The 26,071-nt window shown below is 39.0% G+C and overlaps 1 pseudogene; it reads right to left on the minus strand.

Moving 5' to 3' along the window:
- Positions 1-9,408: 9,408 nt before the first annotated feature.
- LOC126069438 (autophagy-related protein 101-like) lies at positions 9,409-10,064 on the minus strand (annotated as a pseudogene).
- Positions 10,065-26,071: the final 16,007 nt, after the last annotated feature.

Raw genomic sequence — 26,071 nt, forward strand, 5'->3', positions numbered from 1 at the left:
AAGTGGTGTGTTGAAGTCTCCTACTATTATTGTGGAGCTGTCTATCTCAGTTTTCAATGCTGATGGAGTTTGTTTTATGTATCTTGCAGCCCTGTCATTGGGTGCATAAGTATTTAATATGGTTATATCTTCTTGGTATATTGTCCCTTTAATCATTATATAGTGTCCTTCCTTATCCTTTATGATGGATATAACTTTAAAGTCTATTTTGTCGAAATTAATATTGCCATTCCTGCTCTTTTTTGATTGTTGTTTGCTTGATATATTTTTTCCATATTTTGAGGTTTAGTTTGTTTGTATCTCTAAGTCTAAGGTGTGTCTCTTGTAGGTAGTGTAGAGACAGATCATGTTTTTTAATATATTGTGCCACTCTCTGTCTCTTTATTCGTGTATTTAGTCCTTTTACATTCAGCATATTTATGGATAGGTATGAATTTAGTGTTATCATTTTGATGTCTTTTTTTTGTGTTGTTGACAGCTTCTTTTTCCTAGTTAATTTTATGTGCTGAGTTGATTATCTTTATATATTGTCCTTTCCTCATATTCATTGTTGATTTCGTTTCTGCTGTGTCTCTATTTTTTTCTTGTATATTATTTTGATGTGTAGGGTAGTTTGTCTCTTTTGTGGTTACCTTATTATTTACCCCTATTTTTCTGAATTTAATACTAACTTTTATTTCTTTGTATCACTGTATCTTCCTCTCCAAGGAAGACCTATGATTACATTCCTTAAGGAAAAAAAAATATTGTCTTCTTTATATAATAACATCACTGTTACCCTGTTTTGAGCCTTTTTTTTTGATCTTGCTTTGTTTTTTTGTTTTCCCTGTCTGGGTTGACTTCTAATTGCTCTGCCCAGTGTTCTAGTCTTGGGTTGATACCTGATGTTATTGATTTTCTCACCAAAGAACTCCCTTTAGTATTTCTTGTAGTTTTGGTTTGGTTTTTATGAATTCCCTCAACTTGTGTTTATCTGGAAATGTCTTAATTTCACCTTTATATTCAAGAGACATTTTTGATGGATATATGATTCTTGGCTGGCAATATTTTCTCCTTCAATTTTTTAAATAAATCTTCCCATTGCCTTCTTGCCTGCATGGTTTCTGCTGAGTAGTCCGAGCTTATTCTTTTTTTTTTTTTAATTAACTTTTATTGAGCTTCAAGTGAACGTTTACAATTCAAGTCAGTCTGTCACATATAAGTTTACATACATCTTACTCCGTACTCCCACTTGCTCTCCCCCTAATGAGTCAGCCCTTCCAGTCTCTCCTTTCATGACAGTTTTGCCAGCTTCCCACTCTCTGTATCCTCCCATTCCCCCTCCAGACAGGAGATGCCAACACAGTCTCAAGTGTCCACCTGATATTATTAGCTCACTCTTCATCAGCATCTCTCTCCCACCCACGGTCCAGTCCCTTTCATGTCTGATGAATTGTCTTCGGGGATGGTTCCCGTCCTGTGCCAACAGAAGGTTTGGGGACCATGACCGCCGGGATTCCTCTAGTCTCAGTCAGACCATTAAGTATGGTCTTTTTATGAGAATTTGGGGTCTGCATCCCACTGATCTCCTGCTCCCTCAGGGGTTCTCTGCTGTGCTCCCTGTCAGGGCAGTCATCGATTGTGGCTGGGCACCAACTAGTTCTTCTGGTCTCAGGATGATGTAGGTCTCTGGTTCATGTGGCCTTTTCTGTCTCTTGGGCTCTTAGTTGTCGTGTGACCTTGGTGTTCTTCATTTTCCTTTGCTCCAGGTGGGTTGAGACCAATTGATGCATCTTAGATGACCGCTTGTTAGCATTTAAGACCCCAGACTCCACATTTCAAAGTGGGATGCAGAATGATTTCATAATAGAATTATTTTGCCCATTAACTTAGAAGTCCCTTTAGACCATGGTCCCCAAACCCCCGCCCTTGCTCCGCTGACCTTTGAAGCATTCATTTTATCCCGAAAACTTCTTTGCTTTTGGTCCAGTCCAATTGAGCTGACCTTCCATGTATTGAGTGTTGTCCTTCCCTTCACCCAAAAAAAAAAAAAAGCAGTTCTTAACTACTAATTAATCAATAAAAAACCCTCTCCCTCCCTCCCTCCCTCCCCCCTTCGTAACCGCAAAAGTATGTGTTCTTCTCAGTTTTTACTATTTCTCAAGATCTTATAATAGTGGTCTTATACAATATTTGTCCTTTTGCCTCTGACTCATTTCGCTCAGCATAATGCCTTCCAGGTTCCTCCATGTTATGAAATGTTTCAGAGATTCGTCACTGTTCTTTATCGATGCGTAGTATTCCATTGTGTGAATATACCACAATTTATTTACCCATTCATCCGTTGATGGACACCTTGGTTGCTTCCAGCTTTTTGCTATTGTAAACAGAGCTGCAATAAACATGGGTGTGCATATATCTGTTTGTGTGAAGGCTCTTGTTTCTCTAGGGTATATTCTGAGGAGTGGGATTTCTGGGTTGTATGGTAGTTCTATTTCTCACTGTTTAAGATAACGCCAGATAGATTTCCAAAGTGGTTGTACCATTTTACATTCCCACCAGCAGTGTGTAAGAGTTCCAATCTCTCCGCAGCCTCTCCAACATTTATTCTTTTGTGTTTTTTGGATTAATGCCAGCCTTTTTTTGTTGGAGTGAGATGGAATCTCATTGTAGTTTTAATTTGCATTTGTCTAATGGCTAAAGATCGAGAGCATTTACTCAAGTAACTGTTAGCTGCCTGAATATCTTCTTTAGTGAAATGTGTGTTCATATCCTTTGCCCACTTCTTGATTGGGTTGTTTGTCTTTTTGTGGTTGAGTTTTGACAGAATCATGTAGATTTTAGAGATCAGGCGCTGGTCAGAGATGTCATAGCTGAAAATTCTTTCCCAGTCTGTAGGTGGTCTTTTTAGTCTTTTGGTGAAGTCTTTAGATGAGCATAGGTGTTTGATTTTTAGGAGCTCCCAGCTATCGGGTTTCTCTTTGTCATTTTTGGTAATGTTTTGTATTCTGTTTATGCCTTGTATTAGGGTTCGTAGGGTTGTCCCTATTTTTTCTTCCATGATCTTTATCATTTTAGTCTTTATGTTTAGGTCTTTGATCCACTTGGAGTTAGTTTTTGTGCATGGTGTGAGGTATGGGTCCTGTTTCATTTTTTTGCAAATGGATATCCAGTTATGCCAGCACCATTCGTTAAAAAGACTATCTTTTCCCCAATTAACTGACACTGGGCCTTTGTCAAATATCAGCTGCTCATACTTGGATGGATTTATATCTGGGTTCTCAATTCTGTTCCATTGGTCTATGTGCCTGTTGTTGTACCAGTACCAGGCTGTTTTGACTACTGTGGCTGTATAACAGGTTCTGAAATCAGGTAGAGTTAGGCCTCCCACTTTCTTCTTCTTTTTCAGTAATGCTTTGCTTATCCGAGGCTTCTTTCCCTTCCATATGAAATTGGTGATTTGTTTCTCTATCACCTTAAAAAATGACATTGGAATTTGGATCAGAAGTGCATTATATGTATAGATGGCTTTTGGTAGAACAGACATTTTTACTATGTTAAGTCTTCCTATCCATGAGCAAGGTATGTTTTTCCACTTCAGTATGTCCTTTTGAATTTCTTATACTACAGCTTTGTAGTTTTCTTTGTATAGGTCTTTTACATCCTTGGTAAGATTTATTCCTAAGTATTTTATCTTCTTGGGGGCGACTGTGAATGGTATTGATTTGGTGATTTCCTCTTCGGTGTTCTTTTTGTTGATGTAGAGGAATCCAGGTGATTTTTGTATGTTTATTTTATAACCTGAGACTCTGCCAAACTCTTCTATTAGTTTCAGTAGTTTTCTGGAGGATTCCTTAGGGTTTTCTGTGTATAAGATCATGTCACCTGCAAATAGAGATAATTTTACTTCCTCCTTGCCAATCCGGATACCCTTTATTTCTTTGTCTAGCCTAATTGCCCTGGCTAGGACTTCTAGCACGATGTTGAATAAGAGCGGTGATAAAGGGCATCCTTGTCTGGTTCCCGTTCTCAAGGGAAATGCTTTCAGGTTCTCTCCATTTAGAGTGATATTGGCTGTTGGCTTTGCATAGATGCCCTTTATTATGTTGAGGAATTTTCCTTCAGTTCCTATTTTGGTGAGAGTTTTTATCATAAATGGGTGTTGGACTTTGTCAAATGCCTTTTCTGCATCAATTGATAAGATCATGTGGTTTTTGTCTTTTGTTTTATTTATGTGATGGATTACATTAATGGTTTTTCTGATATTAAACCAGCCTTGCATAGCTGGTATAAACCCCACTTGATCAGGGTGAATTATTTTTTTGATATGTTGTTGAATTCTATTGGCTAGAATTTTGTTGAGGATTTTTGCATCTATGTTCATGAGGGATATAGGTCTGTAATTTTCTTTTTTTGTAATGTCTTTACCTGGTTTTGGTATCAGGGAGATGGTGGCTTCATAGAATGAGTTGGGTAGTATTCCGTCATTTTCTATGCTTTGGAATACCTTCAGTAGTAGTGGTGTTAACTCTTCTCTGAAAGTTGGGTAGAACTCTGCAGTGAAGCTGTCCGGGCCAGGGCTTTTTTTTGTTGGGAGTTTTTTGATTACCGTTTCAATCTCTTTTTTTGTTATGGGTCTATTTAGTTGTTCTACTTCTGATTGTGTTAGTTTAGGTAGGTAGTGTTTTTCCAAGAATTCATCCATTTCTTCTAGGTTTGCGAATTTGTTAGAGTACAATTTTTCGTAATAATCTGATATGATTCTTTTAATTTCAGTTGGGTCTGTTGTGATGTGGCCCTTCTCGTTTCTTATTCGGGTTACTTGTTTCCTTTCCTATATTTCTTTAGTCAGTCTGGCCAGTGGTTTATCAATTTTGTTAATTTTTTCAAAGAACCAGCTTTTGGCTTTGTTAATTCTTTCAATTGTTTTCCTGTTCTCTAATTCATGTAGTTCAACTCTAATTTTTATTATTTGTTTTCTTCTGGTGCCTGATGGATTCTTTTGTTGTTCACTTTCTATTTGTTCAAGTTGTAGGGACAGTTCTCTGATTTTGGCTTTCTTCTTTTTGTATGTGTGCATTTATTGATCTAAATTGGCCTCTGAGCACTGCTTTTGCTGTGTCCCAGAGGTTTTGATAGGAAGTATTTTCGTTCTCGTTGCATTCTATGAATTTCCTTATTCCCTCCTTGATGTCTTCTATAACCCAGTCTTTTTTCAGGAGGGTATTGTTCAGTTTCCAAGTAATTGATTTCTTTTCCCTAGTGTTTCTGTTATTGATTTCTAGTTTTATTGCCTTGTGGTCTGAGAAGATGCTTTGTAATATTTCGATGTTTTGGACTCTGCAAAGGTTTGTTTTATGACCTAATATGTGGTCTATTCTAGAGAATGTTCCATATGTGCTAGGAAAAAAAGTATACTTTGCAGCAGTTGGGTGGAGAGTTCTGTATAAGTCAATGAGGTCAAGTTGGTTGATTGTTGTAATTAGGTCTTCCGTGTCTCTACTGTGCTTCTTACTGGATGTCCTGTCCTTCTCCAAAAGTGGTGTGTTGAAGTCTCCTACTATAATTGTGGAGGTATCTATCTCACTTTTCAATTCTGTTAAAATTTGATTTATGTATCTTGCAGCCCTGTCATTGGGTGCATAAATATTTAATATGGTTATGTCTTCCTGATCAATTGTCCCTTTTATCATTATATAGTGTCCTTCTTTATCCTTTGTGGTGGATTTAAGTCTAAAGTCTATTTTGCCAGAAATTAATATTGCTACTCCTCTTCTTTTGTGCTTATTGTTTGCTTGATATATTTTTTTCCATCCTTTGTGTTTTAGTTTAGTTTGTGTCTCTAAGTCTAAGATGTGTCTCTTGTAGGCAGCGTATAGATGGATCGTGTTTCTTTATCCAGTCCGAGACTCTCTGTCTCTTTATTGGTGCATTTAGGCCATTTACATTCAGCGTAATTATAGATAAATAAGTGTTTAGTGTTGTCATTTTGATGCCTTTTTATGTGTGTTGTTGACAATTTCATTTTTCCACTTACTTTTTTGTGCTGAGACTTTTTTCTTAGTAAACTGTGAGATCCTCATTTTCGTAGTGTTTGACTTTATGTTTGTTGAGTCGTTACGTTTTTCTTGGCTTTTATCTTGAGTTATGGAGTTGTTATATCTCTTTGTGGTTACCTTATTATTTACCCCTATTTTTCTAAGTAAAACCCTAACTTGTATTGTTCTATATCGCCTTGTATCACTCTCCATATGGCAGTTCTATGCCTCCTGTGTTTTGTCCCTCTTTTTGATTATTGTGATCTTTTACATATTGACTTCCGTGATTCCCTGTTATTATTTTTTTTTTAATTAATCTTAATTTGTTTTTGTGATTTCCCTATTTGAGTTGATATCAGGATGTTGTGTTTTATGACCTTGTGTTGTGCTGATATCTGATATTATTGGTTTTCTGACCAAACAGTAGGCTTTAGTATTTCTTGTAGCTTTGGTTTGGTTTTTGCAAATTCTCTAAACTTGTGTTTATCTGTAAATATCTTAATTTAGCCTTCATATTTCAGAGAGAGTTTTGCTGGATATATGATCCTTGGCTGGCAGTTCTTCTTCAGAGAGCTTATTCTTTTTGACTGTCATTTGTAGGTGACTTTCCATTTATCCCTCGCTGCTCTTAAAATTCTCTCTTTATCTTTGGTTTTGGCAAGCTTGATTATAATATGTCTTGGTGTGTTTCTTTTAACAGCTATCTTATGTGGAGTTTGATGAGCATCTTGGATAGATATCTTCCCATCTTTCACAATATCAGGGATGCTTTCTGTCAACAAATATTCAACAATTCTCTGTGTATTTTCTGTTATCCCTCCCTGTTCTGGTACTCCAATGACTCGTTGGTTATTTCTCTTGATAGAGTCCCACATGATTCTTAAGGTTTCTTAATTTTTTTAAATTTTTTATCTAATTTTTCTTCAAATATATTAGTGCCAAGTGATTTGTCTTCAAATTCAGAAATTTTGGCCTGTACCCACTCAGTTCTGCTCCTCTGACTTTCTATTGAGTTTTCTACTTCTGTAATTTTATTAATCTTCTTAAATTCTGATTGCTGTCTGTCTATGGATATTTTTAGCTTTTTAAATTTTTCATTATGTTCCTGAATAACCTTTTTAATTTCTTCGGTTGCTTTATCTGTGTGTTCTTTGGCTTGTTCTGTGTATTGCCTCATTTCCTTCCTGATGCCTTGAAGGGTTCTGTATATTAATCTTTTTTTTAGTTCTGCCTCTGGTAATTCCAGGAAAGCACTTTCGTCTAGAAGATCCCTGGATTCTTTGTTTTGAGAGCTTGTTGAGATGATCATGGTCTGTTTCTTTATGTGACTCGATATTGACTGTTGTCTCCGAGCCATCTATAAGTTATTGTATTATTTTATGCTTGCTTACTGTGTTGTAGCTTCTTGGTTTTTTTGTTTTGATGCCCAAATGGGTTGCTTGAGTGTGCTAGCTTGATTATTTTTGCCATTGGAGCTCTGACACCCTGTCCCCAGCTGGCTAGAGCAGTTATCAGGTATATCAGTCTAGGAGTCCATTCAGTTTTCTTGTATGAATTTAGCTCAGGTTTCCAGGTAGCTGATCATCAAGTGTGTGGTACAGGATGTGTCCTACAGTCTTAAGGGGCTAGGGTGATTGGTGTAGGTACCAGTATCTGATTGCAGTAGGGGATCATGCTCTGAACAAGGCAAGTGTTTCTGAGGAAAGCATGTTCCTGTTCCCTAGAGCTTACTGGTGGGTGAGTTCTGCAGACGGAACATGGACACCCAATGTTTTAATTCTAAGGACTGGGAGGTAGCAGTTTTCCTTGGACACCTGTCTCCAGTGCCTGGGTGATCTGAATGGAGCTACTAGTCCTTAGGCCTGTGATGCACATAGGCGAGGACCCTGCTTAATAGGTAAAGCAATGTCAAACATCAAACACCCACCTCTCCATCGCACAACTGAAATGGTTGGAGCCTGCCAACAAGGGCCTATTGCCTTGAAATAGGCCCAGACAGGTCCATGCAGAGGGGAAAGGTGCTCAAAGTCCATGGACTGTTTATGCCTGGACAGGAGCTGCTTCTGGCGTGAGCTCCCCTGCTTAGTGGAGCTGGCAAATTATCTTTTCCCCCATTTGCAAATTTTTTCCTTTTCCAAGGCTGGGAGGATGACTCTCGGCGCTCAACAGTCCCTATCTCAGGCCCAGGGAATTCAGCTGCTGAAGCTGGCTTGGGGGTGGAGGATCTCGGTAAAACATACACAAGTGCTTAGCTTTGGCGAGAGCACCGTTCTCTGGTTCCAGAGGTGTGAGTAGGCTGTGTGGCTGGCTGCTTCTCTCTGAGGAAACTGCGGCTGAACACTAGTACCAGCCCACCGCCGCCACTCCAGGAATGGTGCCTGAGGGCTCCCCACGATTCAGGTCTGGTAACTCCTCTGAGCTTCTGTACCATCCCTTCCTCCCCTTGCCCCTCTGTTTGTTTTCTAAGCCTGCCTTTGATGCTCAGGGCTCCTGGCTTGTCATAGATATACTCATTTCACTTGTTTTTTTGGTCTTTGTTGTAAAATGGGCTTGCGGGAGGTGTCTGTCTATTCTGCCATCTTGGCTCCGCCTCCAAGGCTGTCTCTTTAAGTGGTCTCTTGTTTCTTTCAATCATAATATTTTGCTCCAGGTGGCTACAAATTTTTTGGTCACCTACAATGTTTTTAAGCAATGTACACCTCTTTTCTACTCTAAGTGATTTCCAATTTTGGTGAGGCAGAGACAAGTCCATTGTGTCAGTCCTTCAGGTAGCTCTCAAACAGGTTAGAACAAGCACAGTGTTTTTCAAATAAGGTATGTTCTGCTCACTCTGCCAAAAGAAACCAAGGTCCCACATTGCAAACTGCTAACAAGCTGAGGATGGGTAGGACAAGAGCAAGTAAAAATGCCCCAGAGCTTTTCTACTATTTTTAAATTGCTTTTTTCTTGGCTCACCACTTTTCTGGTTGCTGTAAACCTTTGACTATTTTCTATAGTTCTGTCAATGTTCATTCTGATACTTGTTTTTCTGTAGAGATGGGAGTTGGGAACTGCCTACTCTATATTTTTGACATCACTCTTTCTTCTCTGACATTTTTTTTCACATTCTCAACTTTATTCACCATCTTTAAGAAGAAGCTCTTTTGTACAGTGGAGAAAGAAGGGGGACCCCAACCTGGGGTGTGGAGAGACAGGGTAAAGCTGGACTTGATTGTCACCAAAGAATGACCAGAGAGGCTGGTGATCCCAAACAAGGAAGCCAGGGGCTACCCTTTCCAAGTCTCACCCAAGGACCCAGAGTAGGTTTTCTGAGCCCCAAGGGCCTCAACAATATAATCCCCAGTAGCCAAGGTCTGGGAACCATAAAGGAGCTCCCAGGCCCCAGTGAGCCCTAGAGGACAAGGGTGTTTTTGATGAGCCCATGCGTGGTGGTGGTGGCTGACTTGCCCAGGGCCTTGGTGATTAGGAAGTAGATCTTGTAGAGGTAGGGCTGCACGTTCCGCAAACCTGTGTCAAACATGTCCACTTCTGACTTTGTGAACATCTTGGGCATTTACTCATGTCGGTTCACCACCTCCACGATATTGATGATTTTCTCACCCACCTTCTCCAGGCATAGCTGCTGCTCCTGCTTTGTACCAGGGCTACCACATGCATCTTGACCATCCACACTTCCCATGAGATGAACTCATCTGAGAAAGGCCAGCAGACTTTTTCTTCTGGTAGAACTCCAGGGACATGTGCCCCAGCCCATCACCACCAGAGTTGTGCAAGGCATCCTTGGGTTCCCCGACAACCTTGTACAGGGCACGGTCAACTCATCAGAGGAGCTGTGCATGTAGATGAAGTTAATGAAGTCACATTCGACATCCTCGGTACCCATGGTGCCAATGGAGTAAGTGCCCTTCATGTAATGGAATTTGCCTGTAAAAAAAAAATTTTTTTTTTTTTCAGTGCAGGAGCACCCGTGTACAACACTGCCAGAATAGACTCCTCCACCTGCTGCCTCTTCATGGACACCTCCAGCACCTCTGAACGGCAGTTCATCTTGGAGTTGTTGGCCCACAGTGGGGAGGGGACAGGGATTAAGGTGGGAAGCTTCACCGTACCCAGAGGTCATTGCGTATAAACTGGAGTGCAGGTCACTCAGGCTTGGGACAGGCCCCTTCTCCTCCTCCCCATGCACAGGTATGACCTCTGCAGGTATGATGAAACCTCTGTGTTGGCGATGAGCCACAACAGATGGAAGTGGGTGCCAGACCACCACGGCAGGAGAGGGAGCCAGGACCAGAACACAATCCCACTGCCCCTAGATGCCGGGCAAGTTTTACCTGCTCTACTGGCCTCCAGGAGGGGCATGCATAGCTCGACCATATCTTAACATGAATGCAGCTGTCCAGATAGTATTTGTATTCACATGATCACAAAAATATAGTCATGTATTGCTCCATAATTTGTATACTATTTTTTCTTGATAACATCTCGGCTTTTAAGATTTGATGGTGAGAAGTAACCTCCTCATTTGGATGAGTCCACTCACTCCCACCACCGACAGTGTTGTCTTGTGTCTGACACTTTAAATGGTTCTCATCCAAAAAGGTCAAGGTCTAGCTCAAGTATGATCTTTATTCCCCAAATTAAAAGTGCTCTTTCCATAGTCTGAGCTTTACAACATTGTTAAGAAGATTAAACTAGATAACTCTTAATGACATTACTTCTTGATTATAATTTGAAATCTGCAACAAATATAAGAATTGACATATTAGCAAGTGGTGTAACTCTAGCATAGACCTTCTAAGACTAGAGCGTGGGAGTGAATACAGTATTTTTATGTAAATAACACACACTTTCTACATTTGTTTGTGAACTGTGCCCTCCCCTATGAGATATTTTCATAACCCTGGTATAGAATTTTTTTTACATGCTGATGTAAAAAATTAGCATAGCATACTTACAAAAATGCTTCATGGGGGGAGAGCATTGTTGGCAAACAAATATAGAAGGCACACATTATTTGCATCAAAATATGATAATTTTCTTCCACAACAATAAAGTCAGACAAGAACATTATTAAATCTTTCATAGTAATTCCATTGAACATGTATCTGAATTTTGCTTAATACTATGAATTCTGTGTTTGTCTTAAATGAATGTCTGCTTATCTTCATGGTTTATCCCCTATTTCTAAATCTTCTGAAATTTGGTGGCTAAAGTCAATTTTTTGACTTTTTAACTGTGACTCTAGTGGTTTTCTAAATCAAATCGTTCTCTGACTTCATCTTTCTAGATTGTGTTTTCTCATTAGGAATATCTCCATTCCATTTATAATGTCCATTACCCTATCTGAAAAAGTTCAAACTCTGCTGGATTTACAAGACCACCATGTATAATTATGAAAAGTGTGGCCTACACAAATCTAGAAGAGGTTATTCACACGGACTACCAAGTGAATGGCAGCATGTCAAGCTGTGAGATGCACAATTTACTCAACTATTGTAGATGTGCTTGAGGTTCTGCAATTGGAACTGTGTACTGCCCTACTGAGTATATAAGTAAAGCTATCATAAGTTAAAATATATGAGTCATCAGTTTTGAACAGACTAGGTTACTAAATTCAATGCGTTAACCCGCAATCCCAATAAATTTGCCCAATCAAATCAAATTTGTCCATTGTTTGAGCCACCTGTTAGTTGTTATCTAAAAAGAAGCCACTTTTACTACTTAGGAGAGGACTGCAGAATGGAAACCATACTATATGAACATATCCTATCTATAGAAAAGTGAACTTATCCTGACAGGCAAAATTCTAAAAATGGTCTTCACAAGATTCTTGTTCCAGAGTTACTCAATCAAACTCTAATCTAGGCACTGCTGTGAAGAGACTTTCAGAAGTAAATAAATAAAGTCAGTTGACTTTAAGATGTGGAGATTATCTGCTTAGGCCTAACCCAACCAGGCGAGTCCTTTTAAAGCAGTATTTCCTCCACCTGGTGGAAAAGGGAAGCCAGAGATATTTCAAGCATGAGAAGGCCTTGATATGCTGTTACCGGCTTTGAAGATGGAGGGAATATGTGCATGGGTTGGAGAACTTGCACCAACTTAAAAGGAAATGGGGACTTCAGTCCTACAATGACAAGAAACTGAATTCCTCTAATAAAGATAATGAACTTGGAAGAGGAACTCAAGTTCCAAATAAGAATGAAGCCCTTTGCTTTGTTTTCATCCTTGTGACCCTGAGTGAAGAACCCAGCTAAGTGACGCCTGAACTTCTTATCTACAGACGGAGTGGGATAATAATTGTTGTTTTAGGTAGCTTAGTTTCTGGTAATGTGTTACGTAACAATGGATAATTAATACACCTATGAACTAGTGAATAGCACATATTATTATTATTTGTTATGATATATGCAACAGCCTGTTTTTTATTTTCTCTTCTTATTTTATGATTTTTCAGCTTTTGTTATGGAACAGTTTCTTCACCATGTGCATTGATATAAATATGCTCATATCTGTTGCAACAGGTGCTACCGTATAGTATATAACACCTTAATTTAAAGCACAATATTTTTGTGTCATTTTATAAGGACAGTGTGAGTGCCTGATATATGCAATAAACAGAATGAATTTTAAAAAGAGAGAAAAAACAATTTATTGTCTTCCAAATAAACCAGTCAATTTGTTTAATTCTCTCTATATATCAACAGTTTAGCATAGGAATCAGGGTCTGAAAATTATTTATTATGTGATAATTCAGAGCATGTGTTTGGTAAACAACATAAATTGGCCAATTAGCATAATTCCAGTGTTCTGACCTACAGATGCAAATGGGCTGAGGGCAAATATTTTATCATCTTCACAAGTTAGCATTTCTAGAAGTTGTTTATTCTTGATTTTATGCCTTGTAGATAGTTTGACGAAACATTCTATGAGCAATGGCTCTCACCATTCTAAAACAAAATACTCCCACATCCTAGGTATCTAGGAAATCATGGTGGCGTAGTGGTTAAGTGCTACGGCTGCTAACCAAATGGTCGGCAATTTGAACCTGCCAGGCGCTCCTTGGAAACTCTATGGGGCAGTTCTACTCTGTCCTATAGGGTCGCTATGAGTTGGAATCAACTCGACAGCACTGGGTTTGGTTTTTGGTTTCCTAGGTATCTGCCTGCTTTGTAGAAAAGCCAGGTCTGTTATTACCTTTCAGATCTTCTCAAGTGAGAAAAATAACTGACCAAAATCACATTATTATATGGCTTGAAAAAGCCATTATCCTTGTTATTGAAAGAGAGTCTGTGACAGCTCTTGTTGTTTTTAGGTGCCATCCAGTTGGTTCTGACTCATAGCGACCCTATGTACAACAGAACGAAACACTGCCCCATCCTGCCATGTCCACAATCGTTGTTATGCTTGAGCTCATTGTTGCAGCCACTGTGTCAATACATCTCATTGAGGGTCTTCGTCTTTTTCTTTGACCCTGTACTTTACCAAGCATGATGTCCTTCTCTATGGAAGGATCTCTCCTGACCACATATCCAAAGTATGTGAGATGTAGTCTTGTCATCCTTGCTTCTAAGAAGCATTCTGGTCGTACTTCTTCCAAGACAGATTTGTTCATTCTTTTGACAGTCCATGGTATATTCAATATTCTTCGCCAACACCACAATTCAAAGGCGTCAATTCTTCTTCTGTCTTTTTATTCATTGTCCAGGTTTCCCATGCATATAATGCAATTGAAAACACCATAGATTGGGTCAGGCACACCTTCATCTTCAGAGTAACAACTTTGCTTTTCAACACTTTAAAGAGGTCTTTTGCAGCCAATTTACCCAATGCAATGCATCTTCTGATTTCTCGAGTGCTGCTTACACGGGTGTCGATTGTGGATCCACGTAAAACGAAATCCTTGACAACTTCAATTTTTTCTCTGTTTATCATGACGTTGCTTATTGGTCCGGTTGTGAGGATTTTTGTTTTCTATATGTTGAGGTGTAGTCTATACTGAAGGCTGTGGCCCTTGGTCTTCATCATTAAGTGCTTCTAGTCCTCTTCACTTTCAGCAAGCAAGGTTGTATCATCTGCATAATGCAAGGTGATAATGAATCTTCCTCCAATACTGATGTCGCATTCTTGTTCATACAGTCCAGCTTCTTGGGTTATTTGTTCAGCATAACAATTGAATAGACCAAAAAACCAAACCCACTGCCATCAAGTTGATTCCGACTCATAGCGACCCTATAGGACAGAGTAGAACTGCCCCATAGAGTTTCCAAGGAGCACCTGGTGGATTCAAACTGCCGGCCTCTTGGTTAGTAGCTATAGCACTTAACCACTACACCGCCAGGGTTTCCACTGATTGAATAGGTATGGTGAAAGGATACAACCCTGACACACACCTTTCCTGACTTTAAATCACACAGTATTGTCTTGTTCTGTCTGAACAACTGCCTCTTGATCTATGTACAGGTTCCTCATGAACACAGTTAAGTGTTCTGGAACTCCCATTCTTCCCAATGTTATCCATAATGTGTTATGATCCACACAGTCGAATGCCTTTGCATAGTTAATAAAACACAGGCAAACATCTTTCTGGTATTCTCTGCTTTCAGCTAGGATCCATCTGACATCAGCAATGATATCCCTGGTTCCACATCCTCTTCTGAGTCTGGCCTGAATTTCTGGCAGTTCCCCGTCGATATACTGTTGCAGCTGCTTTTGAATGATCTTCAGCAAAATTTTACTTGCATGTGATATTAATGATATTTTTCAATAATTGCTGCCTTCAGTTGGATCACCTATCTTGGGAGCAGGCATAAACATGAATCTCTTCCAGTCAGTTGGCCAGTTAGTTATCTTCCATATTTCTTGCCATACACAAGTGAGACTTCCAGGACTGCATTCATTTGTTGAAACAACTCAATTGATATTCCATCGATTCCTGGAGCCTTGTTTTTCAACAATGCCTTCAGTGCAGCTTGACTTCTTCCTTCATGACCATCGGTTCCTGATCATATGCTACCTCCCAAAATGGTTGAGCATTGATCAATTCTTTTTGATATAATGAATCTGTGTATTTCTTCTATCTTCCTTTGATGCTTCCTGAGTCGTTCAATGTTTTCCCCGTAAAATCCTTCACTATTGCAACTCGAGGCTTGAATTTTTTCTTTAGTTTTTTCAGTATGAGAAATGCTGAGGGTGTTCCTCCCTTTTGGTTTTCTATCTCCAGGTCTTTCCACATGCCATCATAATATTTTACTTTGTCTTCTTGAGCTGACCTTTGAAATCTTCTGTTCAGCTCTTTTACTTCATCATTTTTTCCCTTTTGCTTTAGCTACTCGACATTCAAGAGCAAGTTTCAGAGTCTCTTCTGACATCCATTTTGGTATTTTCTTTCCTTCCTGTCTTTTTATTGACCTCTTGCTTTTTTCAAGTATGATGTTTGATGTCATTCTATAACTTGTCTGGTCTTTGGTCATTAGTGTTCCACACATCAAACTATTCTTCATGTGGTCTCTAAATTCAGGTGGGATACACTCAAGGTCATACTTTGGCTCTCGTGGACTTGTTTTAATTTTCTTCAGTTTCAAATAGAACTTGCATATGAGCAACTGATGGTCTATTCCACAGTCAGCCCCTGGCCATGTTCTGACTGATGATATTGAGCTTTCCCATCATCTCTTTCCACAGATATAGTCAATTTGATTCCTGTGTGTTCCATCTGGTGAGGTCCATGTGTATAGTTGCTGCTTATGTTGGTAAAAAAAAAAGGTATTTGCCATGAAGAAGTTGATGGTCTTGCAAAATTCTGTCATACAATCTCCAGCATTGTTTCTATCACAAAGGCCATATTTTCCAACTACTGATCCTTTGTCTTTGTTTCCAACATTTCAATCACCAGTAATTGTCAATGAATCCTGGTTGCATATTTGATCAATTTCAGACTGCAGAAGTTGGTAAAAATCTTCAATTTCTTCATCTTTGGCCTTAGTGGTTGGTGCATAAATTTGAATAATAGTCGTATTAACTGGTCTTCCTCATAGGTGTGTGGATATATCCTATCACTTACAGCATTGTACTTCAGGATACATTTTGAAATGTTGTTTTTGATGTTGAGTGCAATGCCATTCCTCTTCAAGTTGTCTTTCCCGGCATAGTAGACCATATGATTGTCTGATTCAAAATGGTTAATACCAGTCCGTTTCAGCTCACTAATGCCTAGGATATCGATGTTTATGCAGTCCATTTCATTTCTGATGATATCCAATTTTCCTAGATTCATACAGCTCTTAGGGTGTATTAAATAGTGGCTGACAAGAAACATGAAGGAAACCCTGGTGGCAGATGATATGATCTTATACACAGAAAACCCCAAAGAATCCACCAGGAAACTACTGGAACTAATAGAAGATTTCAGCAAAGTATCAGGATATGCGAAAAACGTACAAAAATCAGTTGGATTCCTCTACACCAACAAAGAGAACATCAAAGTGGAAATCATCAGAAATGAAATCAATACCATTTACAATACCCCCAAGAAGATAAAATATTTAGGAATAAATCTAGCCAGAGATGTAAAAGAGCTATACAAAAAAAAAAAAAAAAAAAAACTGCAAGACACTACTGCAAGAAACCAAAATAGACCTACATAAGTGGAAAAACATACCTTGCTCATGGAATAGGAAGACTCAACATTATGAAAATGTCGATTCTAACCAAAGTGCTCTACAGATGCAATGCAATCCTGATCCAAATTCCAATGACATTTTTTAATGAGATGGAGAAACAAATCACCAACTTCATACTGAACAGGAAGAGGCTTCGGATAAGTAAAGCATTACTGCAGAAGAACAAAGTGGGAGGCTTCACACTACCTAGTTATAAAAAAAAAAATTATAGGACCTATTATACGGCCATGGTAGTCAAAACAGCCAGATACTGGTACAACCACAGCTACATAGACCAATGGAACAGAATTAGAATCCAGATGTAAGGTCATCCGTCTATGAGCAGCCGATAGTTGACAAGGGCCCAAAGTCCATTAGATGGGGAAAAGACAGTCTCTTTAGCAAATGGTGCTAGCATAACTGGATATCCATCTGCAAAAAAATTAAATAAGACCCCTACCTCACAACATGCACAAAAAGTAACTCAAAATTGATCAAAGACCTAAATATAAAATCTAAAACAATAAAGATCACGGAAGAAAAAATAAGGACAACACTAGAAGCCCCGATACAGGGCATGAACAGTATATAAAATATTACTAACAATGCGCAATCACCAGAAGGTAACTAGATAACTGGAGTGCCCTAAAAATCAAACACTTATGCTCATCCAAAGATTTCACCAAAATAGTAAAATGATAACCTACAGGCTGGGAAAAATTTTTGGCTACAACATTTCTTATCAGGGTCTAATCTTTAAAATCTACAAGATACTGCAAAACCTCAAAAACAAAAAGGCAACCCAATCAAAAAATGGGCAAAGAATATGAACAGGCACTTCATCAAGGAAGACATTCAGGTGGGTAGCAGATACATGAGGAAATGCTCACGATCATTAGCCATTAGAGAAATGCAAATCAAAACAATAAAATACCATCTCACCCCAACAAGGCTAGCATTAATCCAAGAAACACAATAAATGTTGTAAAGACTGTGGAGAGACTGGAACACTTATACACTGCTGGTGGTAAGGTAAAATGGTACAACCACTTTGGAAATCAATTTTTCACCTCCTTCAAAAGCTAGAAATAGAAGTACCATACAGTCCAGCAATCCCACTCCTTGGATATATTCTAGAGAAATAAGAGCCATCACACGAATAGATATATGCACACCCATGTTCATTGCAGCACTGTTCACAATAGCAAAATGATGTAAACAACCTAGGTGCCTATCAATGGACAAATGGATAAACAAATTATGGAATATTTGCACAATGTAATACAATGCAATGATAAAGAACATGATGAATCCTCAAAACATCTCACAACATGGATGAATCTGGAAGGCATTATGCTGAGAGAAATTAGTGGCAAAAGGACAAATATTGTATGAGACCACTATTATAATGACTCAAGAAAAGGTTTAAACACGGAAGAAAACATTCTTTGATAGTTACGAGGGTGGGAGGGAGGGAGAGGGGTATTCACTAACTAGATAGTAGACAAGAATTATTTTAGGTGAAGGGAAGGACAGCACACAATTCAGGGGATGTCACCACAATTGGACTAAACCAAAAGCTAAGAAATTTCCTGAATACAATCAAGCACTTCAAGGGACAGATTAGCAGGGGCAGGGGTCTGGGGACCATGGTTTTGGGGACATCTAGGTCAACTGGCATAGCAAAGTTTATTAATAAAATGTTCTGCATCCCACTTTGGTGAGTGGCATATGAGGTATGAGCTATTGAGAGGCCATCTAAGATGCATCAATTATTCCCAACCCACTTGGAACAAAGGAGAATGAAGAACACCAAAGACTCAAGGAAACTATGAGCCCAAGGGACAGAAAGGGCCACATAAACCAGAGACTCTGTCAGCCTGAGACCAGAAGGTCTAGATGGTGCCTGGCCCCCACCAATAATCGACTGACAGGGAACACAACAGAGGGTCTCTGACAGAGCAGGAGAAAAGTGGGGTGCAGAACTCAAATTCTAGTGAAAAGACCAGACCTAATGGTCTGACTGAGACTGCAGAACCCCAGGAGAAACGGCTCCCAGAATCTCTCTTAACTCAGAGCTAACACCATTCCTGAAGCCAACTCTGCATACAAGGGTTAGCCTGGACTATAAGGCATAAAATGATACTCATGAAGAGTGTGATTCTTAGTTCAAGTGGATACATGAGACTAAATGCACAGCTCCTGCCTGGAGGTGAGATGAGAGGGCAGAAAGGGACAGGGGCTGGTTGAATGGACATGGGAAATCCAGGGTGGAAAGGAGGAGTGTGCCGACATATTGTAGGGATAGCAACTAGGGTCCCATAACAATGTGTGTTTAAATTTTTGTATGAAAAACTAACTTGAGTTGTAAACGTTTACTTCAAGCACAATAAAAAAAAAAGTATTTTAAATACTGATCATATGGGGCAATATGTCCAAATATAATACAAAGAAATGGAGTATGGTTGCAATGTATTTAGGTAGATTTAGAAAGATTAGTGAATTATCTTTCTAGCTGTTCTTCGTTATCTGTAAACGAAGGGTTAGATTTTGATGACTTTTAAGGTCCCTTCCAGTTCTATAATTAGATGATGCTGAAAAACTGGTTAACAGGAAAATAATCCAAATTAATAAGAAAATTTAAATCTTTATATATGGTGCTTCAAACCTAACAATGTGATCAAACACTCATCAAATTTATGAAGAATAAAACATGCTATCCCCTTGCTCTACACTAATTAAATAGAACTTAATTTCCTGGACTCTCACAATTTTACCATTCCAATTCTTTTCCTGACTCTTTAAACAAGATTAAAAAATCTTTATACTTTTCCTGGGGATTTTATTACCTAATGAACTTGTTCCAATTTGCACTTTTGGGGAACTAAAAAGAAAGTGGAAACCCTGATGGTGTAGTGGTTAAGTGCTATGGCTGCCAACCAAAAGGTTGACAGTTCAAATCCACCAGGCACTCCTTGGAAACTCTATGGGGCAGTTCTACTCTGTCCTATAGGGTCGCTATGAGTCAGAATCGACTCGAAGGCAATGGCTTTTGGCTTTAAAAAGAAAGCTTCTAGTCCATCTTTTCTGTCACTGTGTTTATGTTCATATACCTTTTAGCGATATGTCACTCATTGATTCATGTCTTGCGAAAACAAACCAACCATGAAATGAAAATACCGAATGCCTGCTAAGTACTGGGGATCTTAGTTTGTAATCTTCAGGCATATAGGCTGAAGCAGGGATTAAGGAGCATGTGTTTTAGTGAGTATGCTCTCTTCAGGAAAAACCTGTGAGAGGAATTAAAGAAGCAGAATAGCGAAGGGGAAACAGCACCCAAGGATGCAGTCTCACCTAAAATCTAGGGTTGGTCTGATCTGTCGAGGTGGGGTAATGGGGAGCTCTGGGGCATAAATCACACCACAGAGTTGTTTTGCCTTGAGGCAAGGGGCCAGCTTTATATAACCCAGTATTGGTTAGTCATTTTGGTTGGGTGCCTTGGAGCTGATTTCAACTCATAGCAACCCCATGTGACAGAGTAGAACTGCCCCATAGGGTTTTCCAGGCCGTAATCTTTACAGGAGCAGATCATCAGGTATTTCTCCCATGGAGCTGCTGAGTGAGTTTGAACTGCCAAACTTCGGGTTAGCAGCCAAGCACTTACTGTGTACAAAAGGAGAGGGTGATGAAGGAACATAACCTCTTAGATGATATGGCTTCCCCAGCCAAGAGTAATTCTGTGGTAAAGAGTACAGGTGTGAGACTTTAGCAGCCAACCCTCATAGAAGCCGAGGTGTACGAGTCCAGTAAAAAAAGGATCTGGACAGGACACCAGTAGCATCTACTACAATCTTCTTCTGGCCCCTTGCACTGAAAAGATTCATTTGTTTCTCATTTCAAGTTCGCTGTATCAAGGTACAGTTCTCTAGAATTCTATAGTCTAGAAATTTATAAGAGAAAGATTAGTGGGATGAACTACATCCACCATTACTATAGTTGGTCCTGAGGTCATAAAAAATATACATTTTCCCTTCTTACCACTCCTTCTAGTTTGTCCTTACCCTTGACAAGCAATTTGCTCAATGAGGAAAATTGTGTGGTGACCTTGACCTCTATCCCTGAGGAGGCTGAGCCACTGGTCACCATACTGTTCTCAGACTGTGACTGCTGTATGTGTCCATTTACTGTTAAAATTGGGCACGGAGACACCAGGGGACCCCCAGTGCATCTCATGAGTACTCAACTTATTCTTCCCTAAGCAATTGTATAGCAGTAGTCCTGTCTCCTGATTATCAGGGTAATTACCTTGTCATTATGGTGACTACTTTCCTTGCCCACTGGCCTTTCATCACAAGGAGACAGCATTGATCAGGCAGGAGTCACAGCTACAAGTTCAATGAGACTCTTGCTGTGTCTTCTGTTGGAAATACCATTTGGGAACCAGGGTCTTTAGACTAACAGAGTGTACTTTGTGGAAACAGGAATCATAACTTTCTAAAGTGAGTCACTGGGAGTGATGATTAATTGGGATACTCTGACCTATACCACTAGTTCCGAAATCCATGTATTCTACCTACTGGTGACACAGACTTTTATAGTGATCACTCTATTTAGGGGAGTAGAGAGTGTCCTTGAGAATGATGTCTCATTCTCTCTGGGTATCATTTCCCCTGGCACCTCAGATTCATCTTGAAGAGGTCATTGGTGAAAATTTTAATAATTGTACCTCTTCACCATGTCTGTGGATAACCATACTCACCTACTACCAGTGTGGGGTCTTTTTGCCCACCAGTCAGCCAGTAACACATCCTCAAAAATACCAGTTTAGAGTTTGCTTCCCATGACCACACCTGGTACTAAGGTATCTTACAGCTCCCAGGAAATGTACTCTGGAATGCATAATTATGGACAGAAGACTTATTAGGGCATGCTCTAGGGAGATACACCTGTTAGGAAGATATTTCTGCAAGAAAGTGAAGTAGGAAGGACTGGGTAGAGGGACAAAGTAGTTTACAATGCCATTTCAGCTGAAGCCTCAGCTGATACTACATATGGAGCTCTAGAGTCTACAGGCATTGGCCATGGAATGCTTTCTAGGAGGTGTCTAATCTTGGAGAGGGTATTTTCCTACAGTTGAGTACAATTCCCAGTCAGCTGAAAAAAGGATGTCTTGGCTCGGAAGACAAAGCGTGGGTGAAACAACACAGTGTCCACGACATATATTATTATCCAAAACCAAACAAAACCTGTTGCTCTCAAGTCAATATTATTATAGTCAATAATAATAGCAATATATTGTTATTGTTAAAACATTTGAGAGTAAGTTACAGATATCATGATCCTTTATCTCTAAACATTTTAGTGTGCACCTCCTAAGATTTAAGAGATTCTATTATATAACTATTGGAAACCCTGGTGGCACAATGGTTAAGTGCTACAGTTGTGAACCAAAGTGTCAGCCGTTCGAATCCGCCAGTTGCTACTTGGAAATTCTATGGGGCAGTTCTACTCTGTCCTATAGGGTTGCTATGAGTCAGAATCGATTCAATGGCCCTGGGTTTTTTATTATATAACTATAGCACAGTGATCAAACTCAGGAAATTTCAAATTAATATATTATTACCAAATATACAGGTCATATTTGAATTCTACAATTTGTCCCGGTACTGTAATTTATAGCAATTTTTTTCTAATCCATGATCCAATCCAATATCGTGAGTGTCATCAACTATCATGTCTCTATCCACTTTTGGATACTAAATATCTCCTTCTCAGTTGTCTCAGACCCTAGTGCTGCTGTAACAGAAATTCCACAGGTGGGTGGCTTTAAAGAATGGAAGTTGATTTTTTCCCAGCTCTGGTGGCTAGAAGTCCAAATCAAGGTCTCAGCAGTATTGATGACTTCTGTGAGCCTCTCTCCTGGTTTCTGGTGTCTGTCAGAGATCCTTGGTTTTCCTTGGCATCTGTCTTCCCCCTGTGTTTATGTCTCTATGTCTATTCTGCTCTTTTTATAACTCATAAGTGATTAGGTTTAGGACCCACCCTACTCTGGTATGACCTCATTAACATAACAAAAGAATACCTCTATTTCCAAGCGGGGTCATATATACAGGTACAGGGGTTAATATTTCAAAACATATTTTTGGGGGGCACAATTCAATTCATAACATCAACTTTCCTGAAATTAAATGCCAAAATTTCTTGGGTTGAAATATCATGATTCTCCTTGTAATTTTCGTATCGGATTTAGAAATGGACACATATCACATGATTAGGCCCAAAAGCTCTGATTTTGAAACCCAAGAATTTGCTAAAGATTTTTATACCCTTCATTCTACTTTGGAGCCCTAGTGGTGCAGTGGGTAAGAGCACAGCTGCTAACCAAAAGGTCAGCAGTTCAAATCCACCAGTTGCTCTTTGGAAACCCTATGCGGCAGTTCTACTCTATCCTATAGGGTTGCTATGAATTGGAATCTACTCAATGGCAATGAGTTTGGTTTGGGGTTATGCTACTTTAAACCTGATATAAGAACATTTATGCTTCACACTGACCAGTGAACAATTTAGAACATAGTAATGGATTGTGTGTGTGTGTTCTCTCTGTGTATTAAGAGAGTCTTTATTATTTGGACTGTATTACCCATCTCTCACTATTGAAAAACACTAGAATTATGGTCCAGGAGATGTCAACTTAAATGCTAACTGTACACTACTACAGCCTTATAAAGTCACTGAAGATTCAAAATAAACTTGGTGTGCAAGTTGGGAATTGACTATTACCTACATTTGCAATTAGCAGGGAATGCCTATATGTCTGAGTAAGCTAAACTGAAAGAAGTTCCAGGAAGGTAATTTTCTTCTCATAAGAGTGTCTAAGCAATTTCCCAATTTATATTTTGCTGCTTCCTTATTTATTCTTTAAACTTGGCCGACTTTATTTATTTATTTTACAGTAGAGTAACATAAGAATATTTTCATAATCCCAGAAAAAGGCTACAATATTTTTTCCCATCTTTTCCTCTTCAGTCTTTGGGAGGTTTGTCTGATGCTGGTCTCCTCATTAAAAACAAACCTTTAGGCAGAAATTTGGTCCTGTTTGGCACTGAGGAGGAGACTTTACATGTTATTCTGGATAACTAATTTTTTTTAATTTAATTGAAAGAGGGTGCCAGGTCCTTTTTTTAACCTTTTAGAAATACTGTCAGCAATATAAGACTTGGGACTTTAGCATTATTTTCTAATCCTCATGTATGTGCTCAGTTAAGAAATGTGAACAATTTCTCTTCCTCAATATCTTCTGTATCTACATCTCTTGATTTCCATAACTTCCCACACCTTATTTTTTTCTCATCTGGCTTACTATAATTTCTGGTTTACCAACTTGCTTTACTACTAAAAACTACTTACAAATATTTTGTAATGGTTCCTTATCTCTCTCTGAATATACGAAGACATAATAATAATATGGGAATAACTAGATGCTACACAGGAGCCTAGGTGGTGCAGTGGTTAAGTGCTTGGCTGCTAACCAGAAATTTTGCTGTTTCAAACCCACCATGTGCTCCAGGGAAGGATTACAGCTTTAGAAAATTTTGGGGGCAGTTCTACTCTGTCCCATAGGGTCACTACGAGTAAGAATTTGTCTCTATGGCAACTGGTTTGTTATGTTTTGCTTTGTTTTGTTTTATTTTATACAGTTCTACAACATCTTTCATCTTGTCTTTTTCTTACTTCACTGTCTCAGGGCTAGTTGCTTTAAATAGTACATATAAAAAAAAACTTTTCAAATAAATTATGAATAAGCTTGTGGCAAATTTATTTCAAGTTTGCATTAAGGAAAGAGGTCTCACAGTGAGCCATTTCAAATATTTTGTCTCTCGGTGAAGACATTACAGGAAAAGAGAATGGGTACAGCAGACTTTCTTCACTTTCGCGCTATTGACATTTTGTGCCATAGAATTCTTGGTTGTGTGGGGCTGACTTATGACTTGTAGGATGTTTACATCCTTGACCTCTACCTACCACAAGATGCCAGTAGTTCCCTCCCAGTTGTGACAACCAAAAAATATCTCCCATCATTGCCAAATGCCCCTTCAGGGGGGGAGGGCAAAATTATCCCCAGTTGAGAACCACTGGGTTAGATACAAGAAAAAGAAATAATTAGACTCGTTAGCTAGCTAGATGAGTAATCTTAGGTCCCAAAAGTTCTCAATGTCATTTAGAGCCAACAGAAAATTACTCAAACATTTTATTAGGAATTCAAATTCCTCCCCAGAAGGAGATTTTGGAATGCATCTTGCAAAAAAGTTCTGACCCTGACTGGTTTGGGTCAATTCTTCTCTTTTAATGTTTCTCAACTTTATCAAATCCAATACAACCTTTTTAGAGAAAATACTTGATAATGCCCATTTAATATCTTAATTTCAAATTTATCATTAAAAAAGCTTTAACTCTAATGTTTTTGTTGTTGTTGTGTGCTGTCAAGTTGATTTTGACTCTTAGCAACCCTGTATGACAGAGTAGAACTGAACCATAAGGTTTACTAGGCTGTAATCTTTACAGGTAAGGAGCCCTGGAGGTGCAGTTGTTAAGTGCTTGGCTGCTAACTGAAAGGTCAACGGTTCAAACCCACCAGCTGTTCCACAGGAGAAAGATGTGGCAGCCTGCCTCCATAAAGTTTACATCCTTGGAAACCCTGTGGGGTCAGTTCTACTCTGCCCAACAGGGTTGCTCTGAGTCAGAATTGATTTTCATCTTTATGTGAGCAGATTGTCTGGTCTTTTCTCTCTGGGAGCCACTGGGTGGGTTTGAACCTTTGGCCTCTTGGGTTAGCAGCCAAGCGTTTAACCATTGCACCACCAGGGCACCTTTTGACTCTAACCCAAATGAAAAATAAAATGAAAATAATTTATAATGTAAATGATATGTATTTCAGTATGTAAGTGCTTAGGCCCAAATACGCTAGAAAACACAATGAAGCAGTTAGATTTTTTTACCTATACAGAGAATCGACACAAGTGCAGCAGCTATACATGCAGACTGAGAGATCTGTGTTGTATTGGCAATTCAAATATGTGAGCAACATCACCATGTATGATGTGATTTTCTGGAATAGCAAGCAACTCAGTACAATTCTAAACAAAACTACGTGCAAACTTCTTTCAATTTATATAATACGGATTGCAGGAAAATTCAATATATTAAAACCATGGCAAAAAGTTTTGTTTACAGAAAAAAAAAAAAGAAGCAGAATCTATGATCAAATCATTAAAAATGTATTTTTCACTTTCAGAAATGCCAAGTGCCAAGTACAACACTCAAAAGTTGAGCAGGATGTGGGGCATTCATGCACAGTGACAGACTGTCTTGCACATTCCCTGACATCTAGCATCTCTT

The sequence above is a fragment of the Elephas maximus genome, chromosome X (genome assembly GCF_024166365.1).
Source record: "Elephas maximus indicus isolate mEleMax1 chromosome X, mEleMax1 primary haplotype, whole genome shotgun sequence".
NCBI classification, from domain to species: domain Eukaryota; kingdom Metazoa; phylum Chordata; class Mammalia; order Proboscidea; family Elephantidae; genus Elephas; species Elephas maximus.